This window comes from Perognathus longimembris, chromosome 16, assembly GCF_023159225.1.
Source record: "Perognathus longimembris pacificus isolate PPM17 chromosome 16, ASM2315922v1, whole genome shotgun sequence".
Taxonomy (NCBI): domain Eukaryota; kingdom Metazoa; phylum Chordata; class Mammalia; order Rodentia; family Heteromyidae; genus Perognathus; species Perognathus longimembris.
In genome coordinates, this window is record NC_063176.1 from 21,386,518 (window position 1) to 21,412,500 (window position 25,983).

Sequence of the window (25,983 nt, forward strand, 5' to 3'; positions counted from 1 at the left end):
GCTCTTTTGGCAGTCCAGCAGGCCCTCCGGAGGGGCCTTCGTAAATTTTCGTGTGTGTGTGTGTGTGTGTGTGTGTGTGTGTGTGTGTGTGTCCGTGCCTGTGTATGTAATGAGCCAATGGATGCTTACCCATCTACCCCCAGTGAAAATGTTTCCCCTTGGGTGAACAATCCCTCACTGTGAGTGCTCTGCAGGTGTCTGGGGTGTCAGCTGGCCTCTGTTTATTATTCGTGCACTGTGTACAGGGAGGCCAAGCAGGCCATCAGTAACAACTCTCCGCAAATGGGTCAAGGAAATGAAAATAAAACCCGTACAGCAGGAACTTTTAGGGTCTCAGGTTTTGTTGGCAGATTCTGCCCTAGTTCCTCTTTAGGTGCTACTTTAAAATTGCTACTTGTTTGGCTTGGCGGAGACTTCACAGGGCAAAGCCCTGTGAGATTTGCAGAAGGGGGAGGCGGCCCAGCTGGAAGCAGGTGTGCTGCTTTCTGCTTTCTCATTCCTACCAGAAGAACACATCTCCTGCTTGGTTTTGAAACATTTCTTTTCAGAAGCTTGTTTGTGTAACTGTGTTTTCCCAAAATGGATGAGGTGTTTTTTTTTTCTTTTGAGGGGGTGTTATATTTAAAAGAGTTAAGGATAATTTGAATGATTTCGAACTAATTTTGCTTTTCGATCTATTTCTCCTTGCTAAAGACATACGGAAGAGGTAAAATGTTGGACAAGAAATATACACACTACTTTACATATGTAACCGTAACCCTTCTGTGTATCACCTTGACAATAAAAGTTTAAAAAAGACATACAATTATCTTTTGAAACAGAATCTTTTTCATCCCCAGTTTCATTTTCAAGATTGTAAAAATGAGAATGAAACTTTCTTATTGAGCTTGCTGTGTTGTGAATGATTTTCCCATGGGCTTACTTCATAGGCTCCTTCATAGTAAAGTATTTATAAAGTTTAATATCTTAATGAGAATATTCCAAAACAATTTTTTGCTGAGGGGATTTCTATTTTGTTGAAGTCTGACCAATTATTTGGTGACAAATCAGTTCTATGGTCATCATTGTCATCTTTCTGACAGCTGCTCAAATTTTCTTGACCCTATTCATGAAACGTGACCAGGGGATCAGTAAAGTCTAATATAGCTCAGTATTGCCAATCTGTGAAGCTTTTGCCTGGTTCTCAGTGTTTAAAAAAATCTCCCTCCATTTAATTATCCACAATTACGCAACTTCTCAAATGAGTATTTGTGAAAGTGATCTATTACTTCACAAAATTCTGTAATCAATCATAAAGCAGTTTCATTCATTACTTATTCACTGATTCACTCACTCATGTGTTCTGGAAAATGTTCTATATATACACCGTCATAGGGAGGAGGAGAATGATTCTGATCTTCCAGCCCCATGTCTGCCCACCCACCTTGCTATTGTAGCTAGTTACCACAGGATCTTTGTAAAACAGGAGTGAGAATACCTACCTCTTCTGCAAAAAACCCCCCAAACCTCTGAAGTCAACTGAAATGACATACTGACTTCTCACCCAGCTCAGTACCCTCCTATTATTTCTCCTTCTTGTCCTCATGCTAATCCACAACATGATTTCTTGCTGTTTCTCCAACCTAGTGAACATCTATCTATATCTGCATACCTCTTTGTTGCTATGACTCTCTCCTTTTCTTGTGATCAAACGCTATTTTCACTAACCTCTAGTTTGTCTCATCTTGTTTCAGTTTGCCAAAGACAGAGTTTTGTTGTTTAAATTTCTCTCTTAGTTTCCTGTGTCTAGAACTTCCCTTCAGAAAGGGAAAATTCAATATAGAATTTATTGAAAGAACAAAAAAATAGTATATTCTTATCTGGTCTTAAACTAGAAAAGGAATATACAGTAAATAATATTGCCAGAAATACCTGAGTCTATTTCTTAAAATGTAAACCTAAGTAGCTGGTAAAACTACATGATATTAGAGGCATATTCTGAGGTCATAAAAAGAAATATTTGTTTCAAGATGTCTTATATTATATTGTCTTATATGATATTTTTTTCAGTTTCTGTGGAATAACCATTTTAATTTGTAGGTAATTTTTAAAAAATCATTTCTCAGACTCTGGAAACCAAAACTGAAAACAAAAACAATGAAAAAAGCAAAACCCCAAACAGAAAAAAGATGTGAGCTAATGCTCACACTTGTAATCCTAACTACTCCAGAGGCTACATCCTGGAGGACTGTGACCAGATTTGAGGCCAGACCTAGTCTGGAACAATGGCTCAAGTGGTTGAATGGTAGCTGAGCAAGCAAGCCAACTACAGTACAGCAAGCCACACATCTACAGTAAAAAAAGAGTCAAAGAACAAATATCCCATTAATAAGTGGGTTAAAAAATAAATAGCGACTTCGCTGAAGAAGAACAACATCCTGGATCATGAAAGAAATGGCAATCAAAAGAACACTGGGTTTCCACCTCACCCCAGTAAGAATGGCCTTTATCAAGAAAACTAATAACAACAGATGTTGGAGGGAATGTGGCCAAAGAGAAATTCTACTACACTGTTGGTGGGAGTATAAACTAGTTCATTACTCTGGAAAGCAGTGTGGAGGCTCATCAAAAGGCTAAACATAGAGCTCCCCTATGACCCAGAAGCCCCACTTTTAGGCATCTACCCAAAGGATCACACATAAGACCCTACTAAAGTTACCAGCACGACAATGTTCATTGCAGCATTATTTTCCATAGCTAAAATATGGAACCAACCCAGATGCCCCTCAGTAGATGAATGGATCAAGAAAATGTGGTTCCCATACACAATGGAATACTATGCTTCCATCAGAAAGAATGGTATTACCTCATTTATAAGGAAATGGAAAGATTTGAGGAAAAAAAATCACATTAAGTGAAGTAAGCCAGAATTAAAGAAACATAGTCTTCATGGCTTCCCTCATTTGTAATAAGTAGTGAATTCTTTTTTCTTTGGTTTATCTTCCCTATGGTTTAGCCCTTGTTGTCACTGTATTCGATTTTGATACCCTGAGAATTGTATACACGTTTGTCTGAAATTAGGGAAGGGAAGGAGAACATGGAAATGGTGAGACAAAGGGCACCAATACTTACAAGACAGTAGATTGTAAACTAACTGTACAACTGGGGGGGGGGGGTGTAGGGGAGGAAGGAAGATGGGAGAAATATGAGGGGGAAGATAACAAGTTTGACAAGAAATGCACTCACTGCCTTACATATGCAACTGTAGCCCCTCTGTAGATCACGTTGACAATACAAATTTAAAAAGAGAGAAGAAACAAAGAAAAGATTAGATCTCTGGTTTCGCCGGGCCCAAGATGGCGCTGGCCAGTGACTTCTACCTGTGATACAACGTGGGCCCCACAAAGGCAAGTTCAGACACGAGTTTCTGGAGTTCAAGTTCCGGCCGGACGGAAAGCTTAGATATGCCAACAGCAGCAATGACAAAAAGGACGTCATGATCAGAAAGGAGGCATTCGTCCCACAAGAGTGTGATGGAGGAACTGAAGAGAATCATCGACGACAGCGAGATCACAAAGGAAGATGATGCTCTGTGGCCGCCGCCCGACAGGGTCGGTCGGCAGGAGCTTCAAATTGTCATTGGAGATGAGCCCATTTCTTTCACCACATCCAAAACTGGTTCTCTTATTGACGTGAATCAGTCAAAAGACCCGGAAGGCCTTCAAGTATTTTACCACCTGGCGCAGGACTTGAAATGCTTGGTGTTCAGTCTCATCGGATTACACTTCAAGATCAAGCCCATTTAGATGGCGTGTTTTTGAAGATGTTTGTATATTTAATTGGGGGATGGTTGAGGGAGGGCATGTTTTTAGTTCGGGGATTTTATTATTATTATTATTAACGTGGAAGAAACACTATTCTTTTGTACGTGAACAGAAAATGTGAAAATAAATAAAATAAAAAATTTCAGATCTCTGATTTCCATGAACATTCAGTTTGTTTTTAAGAAGCTTGGTCATTTCAATTAATCTTAAGAAAATATACCCTAAGGTTTTGTTACCCATGAAAATTTCTGAGTATGAACTGGTTGACACATTGTTGTGTCAATAACTAATAAACAAAACTAATAAAACAAATTTTGTTAGTTTCATATTACATGTTCACAGCACTCCTGAATCAAAAACATTCTGAAACCTATTTATTTTATGAATTGTAAAGTTTCCACATAGATTCTGTCCATGTAGAAAAACAAAAATGACTAAAATCAGTTGTCACACATTATAATCAAGGCTTAGAACGGACTAATTCAGTGAGTCTCACTTGAGTGTTTTTAATGCTGTAACATTTCTTCTTCTATGTCCGTTTCCCCCCTTTCACTTGTGTACAAATCAAGTTCCAATTGTCTGCTTATCTGGTTTAACGGACTGGAAAACTTACTCCTTGCTCCCCCGGGCTCAGCAAAAACACTTTCGCTCATTCTCTCTCCACAGTGTCAAAGCCTACCACCTCCTTTTCTAACACTCAGCACACCTAGCCTGAAGTTCTGCCACCTGGACTCACCTGAGGAGGCCTTTATGAGTACTTTTGGGTGTTGATTTGTTTTAAATTTAAATTTTATTGTAAAGGTGATTTATAGAGGGGTTACAGTTACATAAGTCAGCTAATGAGCATATTTCTTTTTGAAGTGTTACACCCTCCCTCATTTTCTCCCATTTCCCCCTTTCTCATCCTCTCCCCAAGTTGTACAGTTCATTTCCAACATTGTATCTAGTGAGTATCACTGTTGAATTGGTTCACCCTTTGAGTACTTTTGTATTGAGGCTCTTCGAAAACCCTTCTGTGATATTTATTTAGCCTGCAGATACAGTTTGTTTTTATTCTGTGAATTCTTCCTTGCTCCTTACACAGTATATAGCCCATTTAAGGCATTCATACATTCTAGATCACTTCTGCTCCTAACAGAGAATTTATTGCTCAAATGTATCACTTTCAGCTTTCTCTTGCCTCTCATTAATCAATTTTGTATACAATGACTTTCCTATAGACCTAAATCACAACAAATCACATTTCTCCTGTTATCCTTACTTTACATATATCCATCATTTTTTCTGGTAAGTATTTTTCCTTCAGAGTTACATTTATGCACTTATAATTTATAGCAAAGCAGACATAGTCTCTTCCCTTCAAGCCATTCAGAGAGAGAAATATTGTTAGGTTACCTCTTCTCAGTGTGCTTCAGTCATTGATGCACTTCTGAGTCTATTTATGCTTAAGGTTATTGTTTGAATGATTCTAGAATCATTTTGAAGTAAATGCTATGTTTCCATTGCCCCAGATGACATTACCATGACAACTATTTTTAGGGCCTCATGTCTAGCTGTTATTTAGGTGATGAAAGTTTCCCTCATTTCATTCTTTTCCTTTGGCAAATCATGTATATCTAGACCCATCTTCTGATAGGTGGAGGTAATTAAATTTAAAAACAATGGTTTAGCCAGGCACCGTTGGCTCAGGCTTGTCATCTGAGCTACTCAAGAGTCTGAGATCTGAGGATCCTGGTTCAAAACTGGCCCAGGGAGGAAAGTCCCAGAAGTTATTTAATGGAAATAGAAAGGCCAAACACCAGTGGCTCACATCTGGAATCCTAACTACTCAAAGGGCTGAAATCTCAGGATTTTGGTTTGAAACCAGACCTGATAGGAAAGTCAGAAGTAGAACTGTGGCTCAAGTGGTAGAACAAGAGGCCTTAGTGAAAAAGCTAAGGCTCATATCATGAGTTCAATCCCTACTAAAGTATATGGGAAGATGTTTTTGGGTTATATGCAAATTTGACTTCCTTTGATGGGAGCATCTGCCAAGTCTAGTACTCACAGGAAGAGATTGTATACATCCACCAATCATTCTCCTGTGGAGACTGAGGCACAGTTTTCAGTTCATTTGAAGAAACTTAGGATCATGATGAACATACAGCAAAGTCATCGTGGGAAAACTTCTACTAGAAATAACTTTTTGTCAACTTAGATTAAGAAACAACAAAAAAAACTGGAAGGAAAATAACTCGGATCTTGGTGGCCCACACACCTGTTATCCTAGCTACTCAGGAAGTTGAGATCTGAGAATAGCAGTTCCAAGCTACCATGAGCAAGAAAACCTGAGCCTCTTATCTCCAATTAGCCACCAAAAAAATCTTAAGTTGTTAAGTGCTACCCTTGAGCAAAAATCTCAGGGACAGCACCCTGTTTTCAGGCCCCAGTACCAGCATAAAATGAAGAAGAAGGAGAAGGAGGAAGAGGAGGGGGAAGGAGGGAGAGGAGGAGGAGGAAGAGAAGTATTTTGAACCTATATAGAAATTATTTTAGTAAACATTAATTGTAAGGACTAGTTGTAGTGGCTCCTAGCTCTCACTGCATAATACACAGATTTGTCCTAAATGAAAATGATTGTGTCTGATTTCTGAGGGTTCAATTGTAATGAAATGAAATAAGACATTAAACAAAGGAATCTAATGTATATTTTTGGATCTAGAAGGCCAGGTTAGCAGATTAATTACATTTAAAGTATTTATGTTAATAATGATATGCCAATTAATTTCTTTTTGTTTTTTTACATTAAAGAAAAAGCAAATATGAACTTCTTTGTTTACTAAAGTATTATTTTTTTCACATTTTCTTATTAAGCATCCATTACTTATGATAAGGAATGAAGAAAATGATTCATAGGAACACAATATATACATGCAATGATCTATTAATTTCCACTGAGAAATACAAAAACATGAGGACTGACTTATCTGTCTTGGCTGACCGGTACATTCTCTTCTAAGGAGAACAATCCTTCTGTGAAACAAGGTTGTCAGCAGAAAGCTTTTTCTTAGTTTGCATTGCATCAGGAGCAAAGAAATGATGGCAAAAGGTAGTGATTTCAAACTGAGGTTCCATTCTACCATTTTGTCTATTTGATTCTTTTTTTTTTTTGGCCAGTCCTGGGCCTTGGACTCAGGGGCTTGAGCACCGTCCCTGGCTTCTTCCCGCTCAAGGCTAGCACTCCGCCACTTGAGCCACAGCGCCGCTTCTGGCCGTTTTCTGTATATGTGGTGCTGGGGAATTGAACCTAGGGCCTCGTGTATCCGAGGCAGGCACTCTTGCCACTAGGCTATACCCCAGCCCTATTTGATTTTTTTTAATTGCTGAAGAAACGCTGTTAAATTCTTTTTCTCAATGACCTTTTCAAGACTTAAGGTAGATTCTACATTTGGTGTTGTATTTCTTAAGGGTTGGTTCCAGATTAAGAAGAACTTCACTCACTCACACTTATAAATTAAATACTAGTGTGAATTGCTTTGGGAAAAATTTTGCATATATTTTATATGAGTTTTTAATTCAAGAGGATTTATTCATCATTTGTTAATCTGCTCAGATTTTGATGTAGCTCTGAGTTTGTTGATTTCACTAGTATTTTAAGATGTTCTCTCAAGTGGGAGCATTATGATTCTGTAACATAACAGTTATCTTTTTCTGAATTCAAGTGTTTTGTATAAAGTTGTCTTTGGAGAGTAGCTGACATTATGTCACAAGTGAGAAAATTCACACTTCTCCATGTCTGATAGATCACAGCCAAAATGCAGGTGCACTAAAATACTGTATGAAATTTCCTTTAGATTGTGAGTATGAGGTATACATGAGACAAGATAACAATTACTGGGGTCCCAGGCTACAGGTATCTCATTACACATTTGCAAGTATTCCAAAACGTAAACAAGAAAATCAGGAACACTCCAATTCCAAACAGAAGAGATATTCAACCTGTATTTTTAAACACATCTTTTATGTTTCATGTTTTGCATCTCCAGTTATTTGTGTGCTGAGACAGAAATAACTTTGATCTTCCAGCTTACTGCTTCAGTCTTTATGTGTACCTATTGTGTTTTCTGCTCCATATTCTGTATGGGAAATTTTACTTAGGCACCAACACATATCGATTGGATTCTGTAGCACTCGGGCTACTTTAAGCAAAAGTTGAAACAGCTGGAACCTGAAGTTTAAAAAATCATTTGAAGGTCAAAATGAGTATGCTGTATCAAAGAGCAAGAATGGAGAACTAGACACACCAGGCGTGATTCTGACAATGTGTGACCTCTCCTAAGTTGATACTGGCTCTAGGTCCAAAGGCTTCAGCCACAATAAGAGATGTTACCACTATATTCTCTCTTCACTGTAAGACAATGAAATCTCAGTCCTAATCTGCACCACCAAACAGATGTCACAGCCATTTCTATAAAGCCAGACAACAGAAACTTAGATCTCTTGCCACAGAAAAGTCACAAGCCTCTTTTGGTGTACCATCAAGTAGGTACTAAGCCAGTGTAGCTTGCACTCACACACTCACTGTCTTCCATATCCCCTACACTGAATATCCATGAAGAAAGTAGCTAGGTCCCACACAAAACCCAGTAGAAAGGACTTGGAGAAATGTAGATTGTCCTGTACATACACATACATTAGAGTGTATGATGAAGGAGTTAGGATTGATTTAAGCAAGAGCATATATCTAGAGCATTTACTATATCTCATTTTTAAAATATTTTATTGTTATTATTAAGGTGTTGTCCAGAAAGGAAACCATTTCAAAAGTCAGGTAATGAGTACATTTCTGTTTTGGGACAAAGTCACCTCTTCCTTCGCTTTCCCCCCATTTCCTTCCCATCATAGCCCACAAATGACATAGGTCATTTTCTATCACATCTTATTTTTAATTTTTAAAACTCTTACTTATTTCTCACAGTAGCCTGTGAAATTATGTTTTACAGATGAAATATCTGCACCTCCTTTCAGTACATTAAGTGCCAATTTTAAGTTTTTCTCTGTTTTTCCTGTTGGCAGTTAGTTTTCATCATGTGTTTGGCATATTTGGCTTATTGGTTCATATTTGGGCTCAATAGTCCATTTCACCTTTGGTGAATGTAATGGAGGATTGCAGTGTCCAACTTCTGGTGATTGCTGTGTGTGTGTGTGTGTGTGTGTGTGTGTGTGTGTGTGTCCACTGAAGATATGTAGATGAACGGCATGTCTTCTAGATTTTATATTCCTTCAAGGCACAGTTATGTGAATCAGAAATTTTAATCTATATTTTTATCCTGCCAGCAATTTTGTTAATTAATTTTTTTCTTGCTTGAATTATTCTTAGGAGATAAGAGGTTACATCAGGTTTTGCTATGCTTATTTTCTAGTGTCAATATTCACTTGAGAATTCATCTCAACCAAAATGCTTAATATCTTGAGACCTCCCCAAATTAACTTTTCTTTTAAATTAATAGCTGTATTAAAGTAAAAATAATTAAATTTGCTAAATACCCTGAGGAAGTGTTCTCAACCACATGCTTGGAATGCAAAGTAGTCATAGACATTAAAGTTACTCACAAATTACAAAAGTCTCAAGGAAAAGACTCTTATGAACAGAGCTCACTGGGGAGTTGATTTCTCGCATATTTTTCTTTGGAATGTGTGTTCTGGCTCAACTATTCCCCTTTCATTGAAACTATCCAAAGGCTTTCAAAACCCACTATAAACATGGGAAAAAAAATCTCTTACGAGTTTGCTAATGACATTTGTGTCCATCTGTGCTTAATACCAAGTGCCAGAATAGGGCACATTTCCAGAGCACTGATATAGGCACGTGCTTGTCACAAGTTTGAGGCGTTGCTGGGCAACACGTGTGAATGTCTCAACAAACACTGTAAAAGCTAAGGACATCATTAGCTCACTTCTTAGGGCAAGTGATGAAGTGTAATAGAGTTCAACCTGCTCAAACACACTTTGCAAAGCTTTAAATGTGATCTACTTGGAGCTTTGGGAAAGTGCAACAACAGAAGACACAAAAAGAAAACAAAATCATACTAAGTGAAACTTTGCAGTACTTTTGAGAATTAGTTAACTAATAAGCAATTACAGAAGGGGAGATACAAAAAGTGAGTCTCCTAACTTTTTAAAATGTATGTTGTTAATTGGGAAAGTACCAAAACAAGAAATCTTACCTATCTAGCATTAACAGTAAATCCATATAATAGAATTAAATATCATTATATGTTAAGAACTTTGAAAATATTCCTTTAGATTTTGCTGAAGTTATTACTATTTTGATGATACTGAGTAAGAAACTGTATCAAACTTTTGTCTGCATTGAAATGTTGAGCTATAATCTATACTTAAACTTGTGTCGATGATACATATGCAATATTTTCTTGTTTGTCTTAAATAGTTGTTATGGCTACTCACATATACATTTTTTTCCTAAAAACAGGTGTTTAAATGGACTCATTTCTTAAACTTCTGAACTCTATGTGAATTAAGTCAAAGTATTCATTCCTGAGAGTTCTGTCTTGTTTGGTACAGATACAGTTGATGACCCACTGGATTTATTCATAAGCCCAAAAGGCTTACTATTTGGATGGGATACATGTCTCCAATAATTATATAAGGAAAAGCAGAAAATATCTTTTCTGTAAATACATATGGAGAATTACTTTGACCCATTGTTTAATTTCCCATATACAAGTCTCTGATTTTTATGAAAATTCTTTTGAGGAATTTAATATCATTTTATGAATAAATATCTAAGCTGCAGAAAAATTCCTTCATTCTTGGAAATTTGCCTTTCATAAATCTAGTTGTTGAGTGATAGAATACTGCTCATAAATTTACTGTGGTAGACTCAAAGTATTTCGTATTGCAACAACATTCTCAATTTATATAATGCAACCTTTTCCTTTAATGCTAGCACACAGTTTGTTTATATACATGTGAATATTTGTGCATGCACATAGAAAAATTATTTTCATCTCATAGGCACTGTGCTTTCATATATGAAAGTTATAGTACTTTGAAGTTTTAAAGCAGCACAATTTCCTTTAAAGTTTTCTGAAAGTTTGCTGAAATTTCCCAAGAAATTTTGTTACTTTCTTAGAGAAATGTTCCTAGACTTCAATGAGTATGCCTATATTAGTTACATCACTAGACTCAAGCACAAAATATGACTCTAGCATGCATTGCAATGAATTGTATAGCATTTTTGCATATTTTACAACCTATTTTATCTAGGCTTTGGGATAAATTGATGTGAAAATTATTTGTGTAAGTTATGATCAACTAAAGCACTTTCTCTGTAATCATTCCTTTTTTATACAAATGCCCAATTTCTAGACAAAAGTGTCCATCAATGGGAATAGTTTGCCTCCATTGGGATATGATGAAATTATGAGTGCTAATTTGATCATGCTGATGGTCCACTCTAGATTACAAGGTCCAGGTTAGATTGCAGGGAACAAAAGGTTTTCAAGACTTTTGTAGTACCTTGAAAACACTAGATTTTTCAATATTAATTACTAAATGATACTAGATAATTCAAAATTAGGTTGTTCAATATTAATTACTAAGTGATACTAGAAGATTCAATATTACTTACAAAATAAACAAATGGAATAAATGGGAGCTACTTAGAATTTTGAGACTCCTTCATCTTTTGAGTCATCTCCTTTTGGATGCCTTAGGGGTCCCAGTATAAGAGAAAGGACACTCTTAATGTGCAATCTTGATCTTCATGCAAATCTATATCAAAATACTTGCCATTCTGTACTTGAATAGAGCTGGTGTGTCCACTCAACTGTTAGTCTCACTGGAGACAGGGCCTATGTCTGCAAGAGAAGCTGTGACACATAATAGGTGATCACAATTCCAGCTGTGACTCTCTGGTCAACTTAACCTCCTGGATATATACTTTTCACCATTGGTATAAATTTAAATTTGGAATTTAAAAATATATGAATGCATTCCTCTCTGTCTCATAAAAAGCGACTTAATCTCCCACTACAGAAACTATCTGTTTTTTTCTTCTTTATTGAAAAAATTCTTTCTTGAGAATATACCTCCTTATATATTTAGAAAAAAATATATTAAAAAATATTAACTGTAATACATTCAACTTAGTTATAGATCTGTATGGTTCTCTGTCCCTTTCCACATTTCTCCATTATGTGTCATTATGCTTTTATGTCTGGTGTTCTTGTACATTCCTTGTACACTTGAGTTTTCAGTTGATGTAAGATTACACTCTTTGTCACAAGTGTCAGATGTCTTATCTTCAATCACTGAATTCCTTTCTGAGTCTCCAGAGATATAATCCTGCCAATCCACAACCCACCTCCGGTAGTCCTTTAAACACAAAACAGACACCATCAACTCCTTGGGAGATCACTTCTCTTAGAGACCACAGAGATTTGAATCAGCCAGTTGTGGCCAAACGGAGCTTCTTCGGTAGCTCCACTTAAGAGTGAAACTAACCAGCTCACCAGAGATCAAATGCATGCTCTTGGCTATTGCATTTAATGTACTAATTATTTTTTTAAATTAGGTGAAATAGTAACAATACATCTGTCAAATTAAGTGGTACACTCAGATAACACTTTCATATGTTAAATGCAAACCTAATATGAGCAGCTAATTATTATCATAGCTGATAGCAATGTATACAACTAAATAATGTTTTAAATAACAGCTATATGGGGGGAAATGAAGGAGGAGGTAACAAGTTGAACAAGAAATGTACTCACTGCCTTACATATGAAACTGTAACTCCTCTGTAGATCACCTTGACAATAAATAAGTAAATATTTTTAAACAAAGAAGAACACATGGTTAAGATGAGGGAAAAAATGGACCCATGGAGCAAATATATTACTCTAATACCTACTTAGCATTTTTATTCAAGCTCCAGGCACCCAAACTTTGCTAGGGTTCTAATTTTCTAATTACTTAAATCTAAGACCTATACTCTTGCTTCTTATTGAGTATACAAATAAATCCTATGGTAAAAGATTCAGCCAAAGGGAAAAAAATAACAATATGTAACCACAAAATAAACATGATATAAGTTTCTAGAACAGTAATCTTTGTCTAGATAACAATATAAAAATATTACACTGCACTGTTCTATAAAATAAAAATGATTTTGAAAAATTAAAAAAGATTAAGTATAGTGTAAAAACCACATATTATATATAACATATACATGTATTGCATATACATCTATATATGAAATATACACATATACAATATATACATATGTGTGTATTATGTGTTTTGGAATGCATAGTTGGCCGATGTATTATGACAACACTGAAAAGGTGGAATAATCTTTTTTTTCCAGTCCTGGGGCTTGAACTCAGGGCTTAGGCATTGTCTCTCAGCTTCTTTTGCTTGAGATTAGCACTCTACCCTTCTAGCCACAGTGCCACTACTGGCTATGCAGTACTGAGGAATTGAACTCAGGGTTTCATGGATGTGAGCCAAGCAGTTTACTAAGCCACATTCCTAGCCCAGAATAATAATTTTAAATATGCAATTCATGTATGAGAATATCTTGGTAAAAGATTATTGCAATTTAGGCAACCCATATTATTTTAGTTTCTTTCTGCACATATAAAGAAATGTTTTACTCTAAATGCTTAAGAATTAATTATGCCAGGCATTGATGGCTCAATCCTGTAATCCTAGCTACTCAGGAGGCTGAGATCTGAGGAACAGGATGCAAAGCCAGCCAGGGCAGGAAAGTCTGTGAGACTCATATCTCCAATTAACTTCCAAAAAGTTAGAAATGGACTTGTGGTTCAAAGTGGTAGAACATTAGCCTTGAGCAGAAAAGCTCAGAGAAGGCCCAGGCCCTGAGGTGAAGTAATGGCAAACACACACACACACACACACACACACACACACACACACACAGAATTATTTTGACATATCAATTATCTTTTCTCATGTATAGTGCAAAAATGTATGAGCTAAAATTTTCCCTTCTTACAAAGAATATATTCTTGTGGTGGAGACAAGGCATGTAAATGGATAAAGCAAAGAGGACAAGAAGATAAAAAGCCTGCTTTGGTGGAGATTCAGAGCAGGAGTGATTTCCATGAAGGTTTTCCACACAGGTAGGAACTAAAATGAGTTTCTCAGGACAGAGCTATGCTCACATAGTTCCTATAGCCTTGCACAGAAAATCACCACAAACTAGGTATTTTCAAACAAAATAAGTTTGTTGTCTTATTTAGCAGTCTAAAATAAAGATGTAGGCAGAGGTGGCTCATTACAGAGGATGTATACTAGAAATCATTCTAGTTTTGTTTTTTTCCCCTAGCTTCTGGTGGTTGCTAGAAACCCTTGGAATTCCCTGGTCTATTAGCGCTTCATGGCCATGTCTTCCGTCTTTACCTCTTCACCTCCTCTCATGCTCATCTTCTTAGAATGACAATACTCAATGGATACAGGTCATATGAAAGCTCAGGGAAACTCCATCTCAAGATTATTAACTAATTATATGTGCAAATACAACAGTTGTAAATAGGGTCACCTGCAAAGATTCAGAATTGACATGATTTTTGTGTAAGGGAAGCTACTCAACCTTCTAAAAATAGGTAGGCTAGCATTCATTTGGGCAAAGACCTCTGAATCCCTTCAGAGGCTGAGTTAGCCAAATGTGAAGCCTAAATTCCTATATAACATAATCAATGCAGAAGGATGAAAATTCTAAAAATAATTTAAACATGGCTCACGAGGTAACATACTTCTGTGAGAAAAAATAATTTACCAGAGTATAAATGTCTTCCAATAACAATCACATAGCTATCAATTATTGAGTGCTTACTCATGAGCCAGACATTGTTATAAGCATTTTACATGCATTATTATTATCATGTTATTATTATAATTATTATTGGATATGATTATTATACCTACTTAATAGTTGAAGTAATCAAACCCGAGAATTATTAACTTCTTAGCAGTGAGAAGCAAATTAACTCAGGTGACTAAACACTGTTGATGCTGCATTGTTGGAGGGGACAGAGTTAGAAAAGATGATGGTGGCAGCTTTTGGGATCTGAAAAAGCAAAGTAAGGCCATCTGTTCTCTAAGAATGGGAGCCATTAAACTTTTGAGAGCACATGTAATATAATGGAAACAGAGTGAGGAAGGTTGACCACTGACTAGTGATCGGGACAGACTGAAGAACAGAGCTCTTGTGAAGGCTACAGGAGGATTTTGTACTCAAGCGTCTACAACAAATCTTCAAGAGATGATAAGGGCCCAGGGTGGTGGTGATTATGACTCATCTCAGGCATGCTAGAGGGAACAATCCTGCCTCTATCCAGATCATCTTCTCTCCTCCCTGCTTTCTCTTTCACAAATTTAAAGGATCATTGTAAACAATTAAGAAGATGAAACATTATCCTTTGGAATATTTTATTTTCTTAAAAGTTTCACTAATTTTCCTTAGATTGAAACAATACAGTTCTGCTTCTATCCCAAAGAATTTAGCTATAATACACTATCAACCAAATTATGAGTGATCCCTTCCTGTATAATTACAGGGTGTGTCACAGTGCAGATGTCTCCATGAAAAGCAAGAGTAGCCTGCAATTAGTGAGAAGAATTCCACTGCAAATGTGGTTAGAGGCAAAGGTTTACTCTAAATTTGACAGTTGCATCTATAAATACTTTGTTGGCCTCTTTTATTTTAGTTTATTTTACTTATTTATTTATTTTTTGTCTTTCTCAAGGACATCTTTGCTTTGTCTGAATACTTTTGGCAAAATAGCATTGGAGCTATGGATGCCATATGTAAAAGCTGTTTTGCTTTGGACCAGTTTCTCCCAACCGAAAAAAAAATGGTCTGAATAATCCATTATGAAAATGTTCCTGCATTTTCTTTGCATCTGGAAGGTATGTATCTGAATTTATAATGCTATGTGAGGCATAAGCCCGTGGTTAGTCCATCTGATTGTAAATCATGTGACTATGTACCGTGACCACATTAAAACCGAACCACAAATAAAAAGGGAGAATGGGTTCTAACCTATAATTGTGGCTCTCAGAATCAAGACCTTCACAGGCATTTAGTCCTAAATGTGTCACATGTACAAGTTTCTTGAAAAAAAATCACATTAGTTAATGTCTAACATGTGCAGCATATGGAGTAGCAGGTTAGCAGCTTTAAAAATGCTTATATTATGGAAAGACAGAGATCACAATATATACACTGAAATGCAACATGGTTGACCATGTAATACACTAAAATCAGAAAGCTCTATTTCGTGAAATTCAATACATCTCCTTCAGGTCAGAATTAAGAAAATATTTTAGGGCATTTGGAGGGAATACATTTGTATTCAAAATTAAGTTCAATATTCCTTCATGAAATTACAGTGTTATTCTGGAGGAAAAGAAGTTACTGATCAACACCACACCACTGTGTTTGGTATTTCTAGTTTGATTCCTATAGTTGTTGCATGCTAATGTCCTCACAAAGACCATCCAGGGTAGCAGAATATCATCTTCTATGAATTCCTTCTTCATATAGGGCTCTCATCAAAAAGCAAAAGAACTCTGAAAATATAAGGTTTTGTCACCTATATACATGTGGGCATCTGTATATCTTAGAAAAAATATCTCAAGCTAAGTTAATTGCTTAATTCAATATTTTACTATCAGAATCAAAAGTTTAAACATGTACATTTATGAATCTGTGTGTGCATGTGTGTGTGTGTGTGTGTGTGTGTGTGTGTGTGTGTGTGTGCCTATACTGGGGCTTGAGCACAGGGCTTGGATACTGTCCCTTAACTTTTTCACTCAAGGTGGGTGCTCTCTTACTTAAAATACCACTCTGCTTCCATCTTTGTGGTGGTTCACTGGAGATAAGAGTATCCTGGACATTTCTTCCTGGCTGCCATTGAACTAAGATCCTCAGATCTCAGCCTCTGAATAAGTAGGATTACAGGAGTGAGCTCCTGGCACCAAGCTAGTTTATGAACTTTTGAACATTTGCATATTAAAACGTAACTCATGTAAAATAATATTTTAAGGTTCATCTCCAGAAGTAAAAGTGCTAACTGAATGTGATTGACAAGTGAAAAGGAAGAGACTTGAATGTCTCTCAAATTTTTAGTCTCAGCAATTTGCTCATGAAGATGCCATCTACTAAGACTAACAATTAAAGATTGGCTTATTTACCATATCAGTGACTTACTCATTTGACCCTCCTGTGTACACCTAGTGGTCATTCTCTGGAGACCATCATCAACTTTCATTTATCTCACTCTAGACATCTGAGTGATTTTCTATTTACTCCTGAGGCTTTTGTATTACCTTCACCTGATGAGAGTCATATCTCCTAATTGTTACCGTGATTGCTCGGCCCTTACCCATTTCCTTATTCATTCCAGCATATTTAAAACAAATTCTTTTCCATCCAGAATAGGTCTATGCTATTTTTCTATATTTAACTAAATAGACAAACAACCATATAGATCTGTCTACGTCAGAGACAAGGCATTATTCTTGAGTCTTTCTCTTCCTTCATACTCACTTCAATTAATAACATCCATTAGTCTGTACTGCCCTTCCACCATTCAATAATATCTTCATGACTATATTAGTGTACATCCTCTTCATTACATGGACTACTTCAAAAAACTCAATTATTTGATGCCAATCTGTTCGTCATTACTCAATCACTGAAAATGCCATCAGAAAGAAACAAGCATGTTTCATGTGTCATGCTTTTACTTTGTCCAACATATTTTCTTATTTATAGCAAGAAATCACTTATAGTAGACAAATCTATGTAGCTACTGAATTAGCTACTAAAGTATAGCTACTAAAATGTAGCTAATCTGTGTTTTCATGTGGTGCTAATATGAAATAAGCATGAGATTTTGACAAATCAGAATCAAATAGATAAAATATAAAATTAATTTTATGTTGACAGTATTATAAATGATCACATTTTGAGAGAAGTATAAAAATATGATATAACAAAAGAAACAAACTTTTTTCCCATCTAGGAAATAATCTCATGGGATACATTGGTCTGTTTTAACTATCTAGAACCCTAGAGTCTATTTAATACTCTCAATTACTGGGTAAATTATAAATCGTACAATGTATCTAATTCTGGCTATTTCACCTCCTACCACCCAGTAGCAGTTACCCATCCCCATCTTCATCTCCTAGCCAAGTCAGAAGACCAACTTGCATGTGTTCCTGAAGCAAATTGCATGTGACATGTTGGACCTATAGTGGACAAAAGGATCATATCCTCCAAATGTTAGGAATTTGTATTTTGTTGTAATTTCTAGTTTGGATTACAGGTCTGGAGTTATGAATGGCACTCTTAACTCCTACCTTTATCCAGTTGCCTTCTCCCTCCTTCTGAAGTGACTTCCAGGATATTTAAAGGGACAGTCTTCCATTCTTCTCATCCCTGCCCTCAGTTCCTTCCTCCTTCCTCCCTCCCACCATTTTTGGAGACAGACATTAAAGGCTTGGAAATTTCAAACCACCAAACCAGTTTTATGTATGGTAAACATTAGAAAGGAACCACTCATACTTAGGAAAAAACACAAACTCAGAAAAGACCTAAAAAAAACTCTGAGTCTACACCTCAAACTGATCATTTACACAGAAATAATTCATAACAATAAAACAGTGTAAAACCAAATAATACAAACAAAGAACAGTGAAACTTGGGGAAAGAGAAAAATATTATTTCCATAGTTAAACTCACTGGTAAACTAAATGCTCAATTTAAAAAGGTCACAGAGTACACACATACACAATGGGAAAGAGTAAGTCACTCCAAGGTAGAAAAATCCATTCGAAGGTCCCCGTAAAAGACCTGTGGAAGTTCTACCAGATAAAAATCCTCCAAATCAACTGTTAAAAAATTATCAAAGAACTGAAGAATGATGGAGCAAAAGTCAGGAAAAAGATGTATAAACAATGTGTAAAAAATCAGCTAAGAGGGAAAAATAAACTAAAAGGAAGCCAATAAAGATATTCCAGAGTTTAAGATTATATCTAGCATATAAATTTCAATAGAGAGATTCAGAGGCATGTTTGTATAGGCAGACAAACAATGAAAGAAGTTGAATTCAAGACAATAGAGATATCCAGTCTGAGATAGAGAAAAAGATGCAAGTGAGCAGAATGTAAAGGGACATCTGAAACATCATCAAGCATCCCAATATTCCAACTCCTTCAGTGCCAAGGAGGAGACAAGACCCGAGAAAGAGGTGGAGAAAATATTAAAAGAAATATGGCCAGACACTTTCCAAAGATTATGAAATACACAGATGTAAACAAGGAAGATAAACTCAAAGAAATGGATGCCAAATAGGCCAGTGCCTCACCTCTGTAATCTTAGCTACTCACTGAGGAGGCTGAGACCTGAAGGATTGTGGTTTGAAACCAGCCTGTGCAGAAAAGTCTGAGACTCCATCTCCAATTAACCAGTGAAAGCAAAGCTAGAGATATAGTTCATGTGATATAGTACCAACTGTGAGCCAGAAAGGTGAGTAAGAGTATGAAACTCTGTATTCAAGTCCTTGTCCTGATAAGGAAAAAAGAAACACAACAAGCCAAACTTATAAACTGGACATAGTGATTCAAGCATACAATCCCTGCTATGTAGGCAAGGCATGTATGAGGATTTTGGCTTTAGGTCTGCCCTAGGCAAAAACTATACAACACTAACAAATAAGTAAAGCTAAATAGGAGGGGTTAATGGTTCAAATAGCAGAGTATTTGTTTAGCAAGTGTGAGTTCAATCTTCAGTACTGCCAAAAAATAAATATGAAAAAATTAAGTTATTCTGAGATAAACAAAGGCAGCAGGAGTAATTGTAACTGGACTTTCCCTTAAGGAATTCTTGAGGGAATTGTCCAGGATGAAATGAAATAATATAGAAGAGGTAGTAACTTGAAGGTATATAAAGGACATAAACCTTCACTTTTTCTTTTAAATGTAAGATGTGCAATTACAAAAACTAGCTTAAAAATGAACTTTTAAATGTGATTTAAAAACCTAATGTATTAAAAAGTTATTGGTATAAAAATTAGCATTATTGTAGCTTTGTTTTACAGATCAGATCTGTAATCTTAGCTACTCAAGAGGCTGAGATCTGAGGGTCATGGCTCACATCCAGCTTGTGTTAAAAAGTCCATGGGTGGGGCTGGGAATGTAGCCTAGTGGTAGAGTGCTTGCCTCGTATATAAGAAGCCCTGGGTTTGATTCCTCGGCATCACATATACAGAAAAACCCAGAACTGGCGCTGTGGCTCAAGTGATAGAGTGCTAGCCTTGAGCAAAAAGAAGCCAGGGACAGTGCTCAGGCCCTGATCAAGCCCCAGACATTGCAAAAATTAAAAAAAAAAAAAGGAATAAAGAAATGTACTCCTTACTTCACTTCTGAAATGGTAACCACTCTGTACAATACCATAATAATGCCAATAAAATTATTATATTTTTAAAGTCCATGATACTCTTATCTGTAATTAACTGCCAATAAGCCAGAAGGGAAGCTGTGGCTCATGTGGTAGAGCACCAACCTTGAACAACAAAGTGAAATGAACTCCAAGTTATGGAAATAAGTGGTTTATTATTGTTGTTGTTATGTTCAACGTACCATGTGAAATTTTGCCATTTTTTTTGTCTTTCTTCCCCATGATCTTATCCCTCATGTCACTGATTTTGGTATTCTGGGTATTGTATATATGTTTATCTGAACTAGAGAAGGGAAGGGGAACATCAAAATGGAGAGACAAAAGGTAAAAGGCAAACCAATGCAACAGCAATACTGACAAAACCATATGCTGTAAATCAACCACACAACTCGGCGGGGAGGGATTTGGTTGGGAGGAAGGTGGGAGAAAAATGAGGGAGGAGGTAACAAGTTTGATAAGAAATGTACACACTACCTTACTTATGCAACTGTAACCCCTCTATTCATCACTTTGACAATAAATAAATCAATCTTTTTTAAAAAAGCTAAAGGACAGGACCCAGGATCTGAGTTGAAGCTTCAGTATGAGCATAACACACACATGCACGCACACACAAAGAGAGAGAGAGAGAGAGAGAGAGAGAGAGAGAGAGAGAGAGAGAAAGAAAGAGAGAGAATTCTTCCAAATTATCACCTAAAGTGAATAAAAACACCAGTATAAAAATTACCAATATTTATACAAACCAATAATATATATGCCATGATATAGATGTCAACCAAATTATGAAACATATGGCTTATAAAGTTTTTATTTTTTCTAAATTACTGAATTTGTTGAAGTTGAGTTGACACTAAATTCCTGTACCACAGAAAAGCCATGTAAAATATGATATAATCTTTTCATGAGAAAGATGAAAAAAAAAAGAAATCATGGTTTGTGGGGCTCATGTCAACTACTGCTAAGCTTTCCAGAGCTACTTGTACACTTTGTAGGTTTCAAGTCTCAAAGACTGATGGGTTTTGTTTGTTTGTTTGTTTTGTTTTGTTTTTGCCAGTCCTGGGCTTGGTCTCAGGTCCTGAGCACTGTCTCTGGCTTCTTTTTGCTCAAGGCTAGCACTCTGCCACTTGAGCCACAGTGCCACTTCTGTCCGTTTTCCATATATGTGGTGCTGGGGAATCAAACCCAGGGCTTCATGTATAAGAGGCAAGCACTCTTGCCACTTGGCCATATCCCCAGCTCAAAGACTGTTTTTGATGACACAAGAGCGGAGGGTATCTGGGCCTCTGCTAACATGGCACAGGAAGCTTCCAGTGTGCTCAAAGATGACTACCAACGAACCAATATCATGGCAATTAATAATGAAGTCACATATTATAAAAACCATAATTGTATTATTCTTATAAGATGATAGAATGAGAATCAAACTGAAAAATAAACAAAAAACAAATCATGTGTACCACAACTAGCAGTACTCATCCACTTCTAAAAACATGTATTATGAGTAAAGCCAGGCCTCAAAATGATTGAGCCTACAAATCCTAAAACCTATGCCCTATTGCTTTTAAAATAGATTTAAAGTTAATTATTACTCCCTATCCATTCCTGCAATCCTGGAATTTAGTATTTCTTTCATAAGGCAAATAAGAAGTTTGAGATAAGAATGTTTTGAGTATTTGAATTAAAATGATGGCTAAAATAATTAATTTTAAACAAGTTTTAGAGTAATTTATTTTGAAGTTTTAAATCGTTTTGAAAAATTTAGTGTTTTGTTCTCTATGCTAATTTTTAACTTCCTGCTCTAACAAAAATGGCTGTAAAGAAACAAAAACCATGTTTCTCTGACATCAAAAATTGCTTGCAAAATATTGTCCTGATTTAGCTGAAAATAAATAGACTACATAAGGATTACATTTCTGGTTAACTTCACAGGCGCTTGAATGTGAGAAAATAGAGTGCTTTGGGCAAAATGGGTCACTATTTTACCGAACCTCTTCCGTGAATCTCTCCTCTGTGAAAGAGGATTTGCCTTTTTTGCAGTTTTATCAACAGTCTGTTTTGCTCACCATTGTCCTTCTCAGATGTTATCATAATAGTATGTATGGACTTGGAGAAACATCCACTGACAATCACAGGGGACAGGACAGTTAGCTCACTTGTCATGATTTCTTCTGTTATCCATCAATCAGACAGAGCAATAGAAGAAGAAAAACTCAAAAAGCTGCCTTGAAACATATGGGATTTTACTTTTTCTCATAGATATGAATTTAATTGGAAGTCTGTCATCATATTTCTATCATAGTATTTCTATTTAAGATGAACAAGTTGTTTTCTAATAAAGATAGATTTTATTTCATAGAAAATACTTTTGGAGCATAATAGTAAAAACACTCATTTAAAAATAAAATGTAGGCATGGTGTATGCGTAACTCATAGGTTTTATTCAGTATTAGGTGCCTTTTTGGAATTGTCCTTTGCTTCCTGTCCCTTTTGTCTTTTTGACTCTTGTAGTCCTTCCTGTAAAAAAGGGGTTGTTTTTCATAGAACGTAGATGGCTTTTGTAACATCCTTCCTTAGTAACTTTAGTAATGCCTAAAAGCATCTTTAAAATACATGATCAAGGGCTGGGGATATGGCCTAGTGGCAAGAGTGCTTGCCTCATATACATGAGGCCCTGGGTTCAATTCCCCAGCACCACATATACAGAAAATGGCCAGAAATGGCGCTGTGGCTCAAGTGGCAGAGTGCTAGCCTTGAGCAAAAAGAAGCCAGGGACAGTGCTCAGGCCCTGAGTCCAAGGCCCAGGACTGGCAAAAAATAAAAACAAACCAAAAAAATACATGATCAAGTGAATAGACTCCCATGTTAATATGAAAGGATTAGTTGAAAAACAGTCAACTCCAGACTCTAGAAGAGATTGGTCACAAGTCTGCTTCCCAAAGGTTAGAATAATCTCTTATTCTGTACTTTATTTGCTTATCTCAAAATTAGTGACAAAAATAAACCAAATGAATGATGGAAGGTGACTCATGCCTGTAATCCCAGCTACTCAAGGTGTTGAAATTTGGTGAATTCAAGATTCCATCCCCACGATAACTAGCAAAAAGCTGGTCTGGAGGTATGGTTCAAGTGGTAGAAAGCCAGTTATTCAGGTGAGAGGTTGGGGATTCAAACCTTAGTACCAGCAAATAAATAATAAAACATATGAGCAATATTTGTGTCAATATATTTCAAAGAGCCTAAAATAAATGCTACTGATATTTTTATTTACAGATGGCAAAAATCACCAGCACCTATAGGATAATTTATCAGAGTAGTAATAAAAAAAACCCAGCTTATAACCCTGTATCAGGTAATGTTCCATCAGCATTAATGTTTTCACAAACTAACAGGGTTCTCTAAAGCAGAGAGCTTGGGTTCCAAGCATTGCTAATGCGTTGTAAAGTATTCCCTTCACACATTCACCTGAATACTGAGTCTGTTTCTTCTTGGTATTTTTCATTTCAGTATAGGATGAAGATGTGTACAGAGGCAGGCTCAGTATTCAGGATTGAGGTGGTAAGAAAAGCCCTCCTGATATTGTGAGCCATGGTAGTCTCACGCACCTTTCTTCTTGACTATTACTAGTTAGAATAGAGACAACTGTATATATTTAGGCACATAACATTGATTACTTATATTTCCTAGAATTGGGAATTTTTTTAAATTACATAGAATGTCCATATGTCAAAATCTCCATATGGAAATATAACCTCATCCTGTATGTGACCATTATTCAAGAGCTCTATTTTAGCAACCCTCAAGTGACTCAGCAATGTTCTGAGGTGGGCAGATAGAGGAAAAGAAAAAATATTAGATGTTTATGTTGAGTCAACCACACTTAATTTAAAGACTAACCCATTCCCAAGGAAACCAAATCTTTGAAAAATCCAAGAACATATTATCTAACCCCAAACCACTTTTAACAAAGATTTTCCAATTGTCACAGAAAATTATATTTCAGAGCACTGTTATATATTTTCCTGCCTCCTCTTTATAATAGATTTTCTCCTAATTTCCTTGCCCCACCCATTAAGTTAGCTAGCATAACTGTATATCTAATATGATTAGAAAACCCATATGCACACAGATACACACACATACATACAATACTATTTTCTAAGTACATAAGATGTACTAACCAATGAGTGTACACACTACATACTTTATCACTATATGCTCCAGTGAGAGCACATGCATATGTATGCATGTGTGCACATGCGCACACACACGCACACTACAAATAGATGTGACACCTATATAAATAAATGTAATTTAACTTCTCAAAATGACCAGATGTCATTGGACTGCTTTTTAATCCTTAAGTGCATATGAGAAAAACACAGGCTTCACAGGCAACATTGCAACACAAGTTTTGCAAATCCAAGTTCACATAAGTACTGGTACAATAAGTAGACTCAGGCTTGTTTCTACCTTGTATCTAAGACTATAAGCTTCTAATTTCCAGCATTGATTGCTTACTGAATGTCAAGCATTGTGCTTGGGTACTAAAAGAACATATAAAGACAAAAAGCCAAGTTATTTGCCTCCAAACATTCCCCAGTGAATTGGGGTCACTGTAGCCTACGCTTTTATGTTTAATGAAACCCTGGCACACTGCATCCAAAATATAATCCTTAGATTAGCTGCATCCACATCTTTAGGGATTTTTTAGAAATGCAAACACTCAAGGCCTATTACAGACCTACTGATCAGAAACTCAGGAAGTAGGTTCCAGGAATCTATATTTTAAAAGGAATATGGGTGAATTTGGTAAATACTGACATTTGAGAATCAGAAGCATACACATAAAAAAGCTAGTGACAAGACCCAGAGGCACTTGGAGATGTGGTGGAAAGGTTCCTTAAGGAACTGATCCTGGATCTGTGGGCAAGAAGGTTTTACAATATTTTTTTTCAAGTATAAAGAAATAGAAAGAGGGGCTGAGGATTTAGCTCAGTGAAAGAGCACCTGCCTGGCTAGCGCAAGCCCCCGAGTTCGGTCCTCAGCTCTGGAAAAAAAAAAAGAAAAAGAAGAAGAAATAGAAAGAGAAGTCCAAGTGTCAGATACTCCCAGAGACTGAAGACCTGAGTCAAAGACTAGAACTAGGGTGTAGCTAAAAATCTTGAATAGTTTATGTCTTGGCTTATCAAGTGCTCAGGATAGGGGCTATAACAAATGCAAATAACTAAAAGGAAAAATGCCTGGAGTGATGTTTCTATAAAACTTGGGTTTCCTGTTACTAACCGCCATTCCTTTGAGCTGGCTCAGGTTGCTCTACATGGCTAAGGGAAATGCATTATTTTCTTTTTATAAATATTTGTTCTTCTTTATTGTCAAAGTGAAGTACTGAGGGGTTACAGTTTCATATGTAAGGCAAGTACATTTCTTATCCAACTTGTTACCTCCTCCCTCATTTTTCCCCTGCCTCCCCTCTCCTCATTTCCTTCTTCCCCCTTTGAGTTGTACAGTTGGTTTACACCAATTGGTTTTTGAAAATATTGTTATTGCAATGGTTTGTCCTTTTATCCTTTTGGTATTCCCTTTCCCTTCCCTAGGTCTAATACACGTACATAGAGTATCCAGGGTACTAAGATCAATTTATACTAAGTGAAGTGAGCCAGAGCCAAAGAAACATGGACTCTA

The 25,983-nt window shown here is 36.4% G+C and overlaps 1 protein-coding gene and 1 pseudogene across 1 annotated transcript in view; one reads left to right on the forward strand and one right to left on the reverse strand.

Moving 5' to 3' along the window:
- Cfap299 (cilia and flagella associated protein 299) overlaps positions 1 to 25,983 on the reverse strand; it is a 533,081-nt gene that overhangs the window by 102,020 nt on the left and 405,078 nt on the right. The window lies entirely within an intron of this gene.
- Positions 3,336 to 3,865, forward strand: LOC125364793 (annotated as a pseudogene).